A 7,959-nucleotide genomic window follows, 5' to 3' on the forward strand; every position below is an offset into this window, starting at 1 on the left:
AATGCGATTATCCATGTTTGGCTTTCTGTGTCCATCGATTTCCCTGCAGATGCTGAATCACACCGCCTAGAAAGACTTAAAGGAATACCTATCCGGGCCTGACCCTAGAGATTCCAATCTACCAGGCTTTCCAAAATTGGGATGTTGGCCCCTCTTGGAAGTTTCTGGTCTGCTGCTATGGTACTGCTATCATTTTGTTGTGGAGCACCTATTGTATCTCTGGGCTAGTGCATTCTACAATATTTATACCTTGTAGTCCAAGGTCATGGCCAGAAAGTATTTGGCTGAGCCTCCATGTCAGAAGAAAATTGTGGCAGAAATGGGTGGGACATCAGACAGGGCTGGGTGTCTCCTCCTCTTACATGGAGGCCTCCATCATTGGCTCATGGCATCTGGGATTCAAGATCTCTAATACATTCCTTAGCAATAATCAGCCAGGGGGAAGAAAGCCTCCCCCTGCTTTTCTTTCCCCCAATGGTCCAAATTGATATTGGTGTGTGACTTTAGAATTTCCAATCCCCATATTTTGCAGACTTCATTTCCTATGAGGCCTGAGATGTTTTCATCATCTATGAGGGAAATTAGTGTATTCACCCAAAAGTCCTTTAAAATTTTTTGCTTCTGTCATGCTTTTGGCAACTTCTTTAACCTTTTCAGTGGGGGAAGTAGCATGATTCAAAGTCCAAAGCCACACCTAGGCCCTTACATAAAGCTTCAAGCTTCTTTCTGAATCTGCCCCAGGTAAGGAGTATCTTGTGGTCCCCGAAGCTGTCATTGCTGACTGTGAGAACCTTCTCCTGTGAGCTAAATAAAGGAGTGTTTCAAAAACACTTGTCAAGGAATACTTTCTTTAATTTTTAAGTTTTGCTCCTTTTAGAGTCTTGGCTTTATTCCAGTCTACATGGAAATTCTAGACATATTCCACCAGGCTGGGCTTCTTGCTCCTTTTAGGTTACTTTCAAAGATCTGGCCCTCCAGGCTCATCTACCCTCAACTCCTTGCCGTGGCCTGTGCAGCCTTCTCCAGGCCATCCTTGCCTGTCTCCCTCCTCTTCCCCACCCTTCTTCCCTCTTTTGCCTTTCAGCTCTGGGTCCGGCCACACTGTCCTCTGTGTTGTCGCCAAAAGATGTTAAACTTCTTCTCTACTCAGGACATTTACATCTGTTGCTCCCTCTGCTTGGAATGCTCCTCCCCCAGATCTGTACATGACTGGCTCCTTCCCTTTATCCAGGTCTCTGCTCAGATGTAACCTTCTCAAAAAGACCTCCCTGACCACCCAATACAAACTGGTCTGCAAGATTATCCTTTATCACATTACATATCATTATCTGAAAAATTTAAAAAAAATTCTTTCTTAATTACCTGCCTTCCTGTCCAAGAACATAAACTCCATGGGGGCTGGGATTTTGCCTTGCACCCTGCTTCTCTCTCCAGTGCCTAGTATAATGACAGGGTCAGTAAACATTTATTGAATGAAAGAATCTAATTGTTTTCAGACTATTCCCTCCCACCCTAGAATATAGCCATGTTCTGTATCAAATATTAGGTTGTCAAAATATCAGTCAGATGTCAATAGAAGTCAACGTGAGGTGTTCTAACTGAGGCAGAGGCAGGGGATCCCACATCGAGGTAGTGCAGAGTCCCCTCTGGCTCCAGAGAGGCTAAGAACGTGCTCAGTGACCACCCAGGTCCCCATGAAACTTAGTGTGAGGACCCAGGTTCTGGTCTAATCCCTTGATTGTGCTGATGGGAGGCTCAGACTCAGGCAACGGATGGGACTTTCCCAGTTTCAGTGAATCCATGACCCAAATAAAACTGGGACCCTGGATACTTTAATCTATAGGGTTCTTCATTCCTAGACAGTGTAATTCACCAAATTCATTCATTTCCTCACTAGATAACTATTTATTAAATGAATTTTAATTGCTAGGCATCAAAAAGAGAGTTAACTCAAAGGGATGTCTTCCAATGGTGTTACTCAGTGTCTCTGGGTCTCTAGCGCTGAGAGCCTCATGTTTTTCAGTCCAGACACATGAGAGCAAAATCTGCCAGAAAGTGGCCATGCAGCAGTCGCTCCTCATTTTCTGTTCACCGTTGTGAGTAACAAGATGTACACGCACATTAACAGGCAATGGATTCCTGCCATGTGACGGACCCTGGGACTCCGAGATGAAACAAGCACAATCCCTTCTCTCACAGAGCTCACAGCCCTGGAGGAGAGGCCAGTGCAAATGACACAGCAGAGGAGGTAAGTGCTCTGGGTGAGCTCAGCCCTGCTAGGGAGCCAAGAGGGAGCAGCTAACCCAGCTGGCATGTGCAGAGTCAGAGAATGCTTCCTGGATGAGGTGACATTCATCTGAGTCCCAAACAATGAAGAGGAGTGAGCCAGAGGACATTGAGGGAGCACAGGGGCTGAAGATGTGAAAAGGCTTCCCAGATTTTTGGAATATCCCGTGCAAAGGCACTGGGTTGTCGAAGAGCTTTAGGGAGAGCTTTGAGTGGTTCAAAGCGAGGGGATGTTCTGGAATGTCGTACAAAGGGCTCTGGGGGACAAAGTGCTGTGCCCCCCCATTCTGACTCTGGGTTCTACTATATCAGAATTGCTGTGATTGAAGACAATAACCCTTAGATCTAGCTTTTAAATTTGTTATTCTTCCACTCAGTGGGGACCACTCCATAGCATACTTCGAGCCCTCAAAGCAAGGGCAAATGCAACAAGACTAGTTAGGTGGGGGCCCTTCTGCTCCTTCTCCAAATGCAAGGCCCCTGGTGTGTGGGATTGGTCCCTGTGTATTGGTCTCTGTGTATGTGTGTGTGCACACACGACACAGAGTGTTGAATGTATGTGTGTGAAAGTGTATATACACATGTAGGAGTGAATATGCGTGTGTGTTCAAGCATGGGGTGTGTGTGCATGTGAGTGAATGTATGTATAGGCACACGTGGGGCCAAGTTGTGTGAGAAGGTGTGTATATGTGTGTGCATGGGGTGAGTTGTGTGTGAGTGTATGCGTGTTGTGGGCCTGAGGCTGGAATAGGAGTAGGTATAGGTCTGGGGGCCAACACCATTGCGGTAGGGTCCCCTCCCTAAGGGAAAAGAAACCAAGGCAACCTGTCTATACGTGTACATGACCCTCATGACCTTGTAACGTGAGACTATGTAATCAGACTACATGTTTGTGTGTTACCATATATGGGAGACAAAGAAGTAAAAAAATATATTAAAAAACAATGCCACGTGGTGTTCAGGGCTCAGTTCTTCAGGTACAAACCCAACTGAGCCGTGCTGGCAGGAATAAAGTTGCTTCCCGGAAAGAAGAGCCTCAGTGTCATGACTCTCTGTGGGAGAACCCTGTTGTACCATGATACAATTATGAAAACCTTTTCCAAAGTCTCACTTTGTTGCAGGAGCTAAGGGGTTAATACTGATTTCACAGAGCTAGTGTTTTAGGCTGGAGAAGCTGCTTATCTCACTCTCCCCAGGATTCGTGTTTCACCCTTGTAGCAACATTTAAATTAACTTGCTTTCATGGTCTCCAGTTCAAATGGCAGACAGAAGACACAAGATAGAAATGTGTTCACATTAGCAGAAAAGGAAAGAAAAAAAACCAAACATATCCGCAGGCCAGCCCACAACAGCTGATTCCAACTGTTTGTGGGCTGATATCCCCCAAGAGGATTCTGGCTTTTCCTTCTTGAATTTTTTTTTTTTTTTTTTTTTTTTTTTGCAGAAATGGGGAGAAGGGCGTGAAAACATTAGGTAGTGTTCAGCCCTCGGAAATAGAAGTCTGAGATAAAAGTAATAGTAATAGATAACATTCTGCGGAGAATGGAGAAGGGGCTAAGCAGTTTATACTCGGGGTCTCATTAAATATTCACGAATAAATGACGAGGTGTAATTAGCCTCGTCCTCATTTTGCTAATGGAGAGGGAGAGGCCTCTCTTTGTGTTGCTGGTAGACCTTCAAAGTCCTACATTGCCTGCCCACAGCAGGTCGGGAGCACAACGGAGGACACAACCCCAGTAGTTCATTTCAGGGCTTGGATTCCTAGCCGTCCAGTCGGGTCAACGCCACCTTCCAAGGTTTATTCTTTGTTGAACAGTTTCTAAGATTTACCATCTCAATGGGGTTTCATTTGGGAAGATGTTACTTCTTTTTTAATGGACTAGCTTGGAGGCGTTTCTTTATAGAGAAACCCTCAAAGACCCTCATTTTTTGGAGATTTTGGTTTTGGAATGCTTGTAAATTTTGCAAATCTGGCTTACGTGATAATGCACATCTCAAGAGGCTCCTGTGTGTGTGCGTGTATGTGTGTGTTGTATGTATGTGCCTATATTGGTTCTCTCTCCGAATGTTTACACATATCAAGAAAATCTGCATTTCTTTTGTCCTGGGTCTCCTGTTGTCTCTATGCATTATCTGTTTTCTGTGTTCTCTATGAACGCCCTCTCTGTTCTGTTCCTCTTAACCAAGGCTTTGCAAAAGCTGAGGTTTGCTTTCATCTCAAAACATCATATTCCCCTGCTCTCAGTTTAGCTCTTTTCTATAACTATCACCCAAGTGGAGTTATTCAGTTAGATGAAAATTTGAATTTTGAGATTACCAAAATAAAATTCGTGTGTGCTTAAGTTCAGCATATGAGGAACTCTCTATTAAAGGAATAAGTGTAGATGCATTCTGGCTTTAAGGACTTTTTTTATGATGATGATCAAGCTGCAATATTTAGTATGCCTCAGGAACAGAATTCATATACTTTGTAGAATGTTTATGTTTTTATACTTCAATTTCAACTTAAAATGTAAAGTCTCTGACTCTCTATAATTAAACACTATAAGACTACTCAATGCAACAACTATTTAAGGACGTTTAAGTCTAAATTTCTTCCTTTCAGTGAGTGAATTTCCAGTTGAATTCCTTCGTTCAAGGCATTTTCATTTTGTAGCCGCTACCTTCTAAGCACTGTGCTAGGTATGGGGCTTCAGCCCTGAAAGGAAGATGTGGCTGCTGCCTAATAAACACATAAAAACAGGGGCGCTTGGGGGGCTCAGTTGGTTAAGCATCAGACTTCGGCTCAGGTCATCACCTCACAGTTCGGGAGTTTGAGCCTCATGTCAGGCTCTGTCCTGAAGGCTCAGAGCCTGGAGCCTGCTTCTGATTCTGTATCTCCCTCTCTCCCTGCCCCTCCCCCATTCACTCTGTGTGTATCTCTCTCTCTCAAAAATAAATATTAAAAAAAATAAACACATAAAAATAGGCCACACAAGGCACTATGAAGGAAATGAAGGGTTCTACATAGAACCAGCTGGGAAAGCTTCAAGGAGGAGGTCATCAATGTGTTGTATGCCTTCCAGTAACTATTGATGAAAGTGTGGGTTGGCTGGAGTCTCAACAGGCCATCTCTTGGCAATATGGGATCCAGTTTCCTTTCGTTCAATCTTAGTTTCTATGTTGAACTGGAGCGGCTGCATCCGGAGGCACTTGTTAGTACCTTGCAGCCCTGAAGGGTCTGCTGTTGGTAAGTGATGACGATCTATGGGCCTACGGTACCTTTTTTTTTTTTAAGTTTTATTTATTTATTTGAGAGAGAGAATGAGCACAGGAGGGTCAGAGAGAGGGAGAGAGAGAATCCCAAGCAGGTTCCGCACCAGAAGCACGGAGCCCAGCATGGGGCTCAAACCTGTGAACTGTGAGATCATGACCTGAACTGAAACAGAGGGTCAGATACTTAACCGACTGAGCCACCCAGGCGTCCCTTTACCATAGCTTCTGCATGTGTCCACTGGTGCCTGAATCCCAGGATTGCCAAACTGTAAGGAATCCAGCCCACCTTGTTCCTGGCATCCAGATTCCGAGTGTCAGGATTTGAAAGTTCGTCCACTAGTGCCTTATTAGCTATAGAATTAGAAGAGGCTCTCAGATATCTGAGGGGATATCTGCCGGGCTCCAGATGCTCTACTACTTCATGTACATTACCCCCAGTCATGTTTCTAAGAAATCTTCCATCCCCACTCCACTAGAACGTAAGCTTCCTGAGAGCAAAGACCCTGTTTATGTTCCTAATGGGTATAGTTTCATGTAGAGAGAACACGAGCTGGCACAGGGTAAGTGCTCACTGAATGCTGGGTGAATGAATGAACTGAACGCACTGGCCTCCTAAAGACGACATCGGGTCCATAGGTCCTTTTGTTGATATATGCTGTCAATCACAGGGAAATTCCCCTCCTGAAATTCTCTGGGATATTTTAAACAAGGAATCCTATTTCACAACGCATTCTGATCCTGGAGACAGTATCACTTTTACTTCACTCGTTCCACAAAAACCCTGTCCAGATGTTCTCCATAACCATCAGAAGGTGCAACACTGAATGATGAGAAGTTTTCAGGGCATTCTGTCTCCGTTCATCACCCTCCCCTCCAAGAAATATGCCTTTTTGTCTATCTTTTGTGAAGACTCCCAAAGAAATTTTATTCCCCAGAAGAAGTTTTCAGAACTTTTTGGTAGGCAAAAAGCTGTTTCTGGATGAGTAACGAGAAGAAACTGCCCTTTAGATGGGGTTGTCGGTAAAATCGTCAGCTTCTCTCTACTCTCCGAGATGTCAGGGGATGGTTGGAGAGTGATGATTTATTCTATTATCTTGTTTCTGTCGAGAAGCTGTATACAACTGTCATTGTTTGCCTGAATGTCATGTGCCTTTTTTCTCTGACTGCAAGATTTTTCTTTCCTGTGTTCGATTGAATATGATAAGCCTTTGTTCATTTTTTCTTCTTTCTTTCTTTTTTTTTTTAGAAAAATGTATCCTGTTTGCATCCTACTGAATTTCTTGGGTCCATTGGGTTTTTTTTTTAATCAAATTTGGAAAATTTTGGCTGTTATTTCTCTATGTATCTTTTCTGCTTCAAATTCTTTTTTCTCTCTTTCTGGGACTCTAATGAAACATATAGTGGACTTAGGGATTTGGTCCCTAGGTCTCTGAGGTCCTGCTTCAGTATTTTATTTTCTCTGTGTGCCTTAGTTTGGATCACTTTTATTGGCCTGACTTTGTTCGTCAATACCTTTTTTTTTTCCTTCTGCAATGTACATTATGCTGTTAAGCCCATGCAGCGAATTTAAAATTTTCTGATATCCTATTTTTTGTTGCTAGAATTTGCTTTTGATTGTTTCCGAAGCTTCCAGTTACTTACTGAGAGTCCCTAGATGTTAGCTTGTTATGTCCATTGTTTTCATTTAAAATTTTTAAATGTTTATTTATTTTTGAGAGAGAGAGACATAATGCGAGTGAGGGAGGGGCAGAGAGACAGGGAGACACAGAATCTGAAGCAGGCTCCAAGCTCCGAGCTGTCAGCACAGAGCCTGATGTGGGGCTCAAGCTCACATACTGTGAGATCATGACCTGAGCCGAAGTCAGATGCTCAAGGGACTGAGCCACCCAGGTGGCCCCATTGTTACATTTAAAATTGTGAACACAGGGGAGCTAGCATCCAACTCTGGATTTCGGTTCAGGTCATGATATCACGGTTGTGGGATCGAGTCCTGTACTAGAATCTGTGCTGGGCGTGGAGCCTGCTTAAGATTCTCTCCCGTTCTCTCTCTCTCTCTCTCTCTCTTTCCGTCCCTCTCCCTCTGCACCCCTCTCCTGCTCATGCTCTCTCTTTCTCTTAAAAGAAATTGTGAACATATCTAAAATACATATTTTAAAGACATTGCCTCCTAATCCCAACAGTTCTGCCATTTCTGAGTATGTTTCTGTTGATTTCTTTCTCTTTCTGATTTGTGTCACATTTTTCCTGATTTTTGTCCATGGCTAGTAATTTTTTTATGATATGCTGGATATGTGGATGCTATGTCATTGAGAGCCTGGATTTCTGTTGTCTTCCCTTGAAAGGTGTTGAGTTTTGTTGTTATGTTGTGTTTTGTTTTTTTTTTCTTCCTGGCATGCTTGATCTCATCAAAATTTGTTC

Source organism: Hyaena hyaena, unplaced genomic scaffold, assembly GCF_003009895.1.
Source record: "Hyaena hyaena isolate Hyena2069 unplaced genomic scaffold, ASM300989v1 scaffold_6, whole genome shotgun sequence".
NCBI lineage: Eukaryota > Metazoa > Chordata > Mammalia > Carnivora > Hyaenidae > Hyaena > Hyaena hyaena.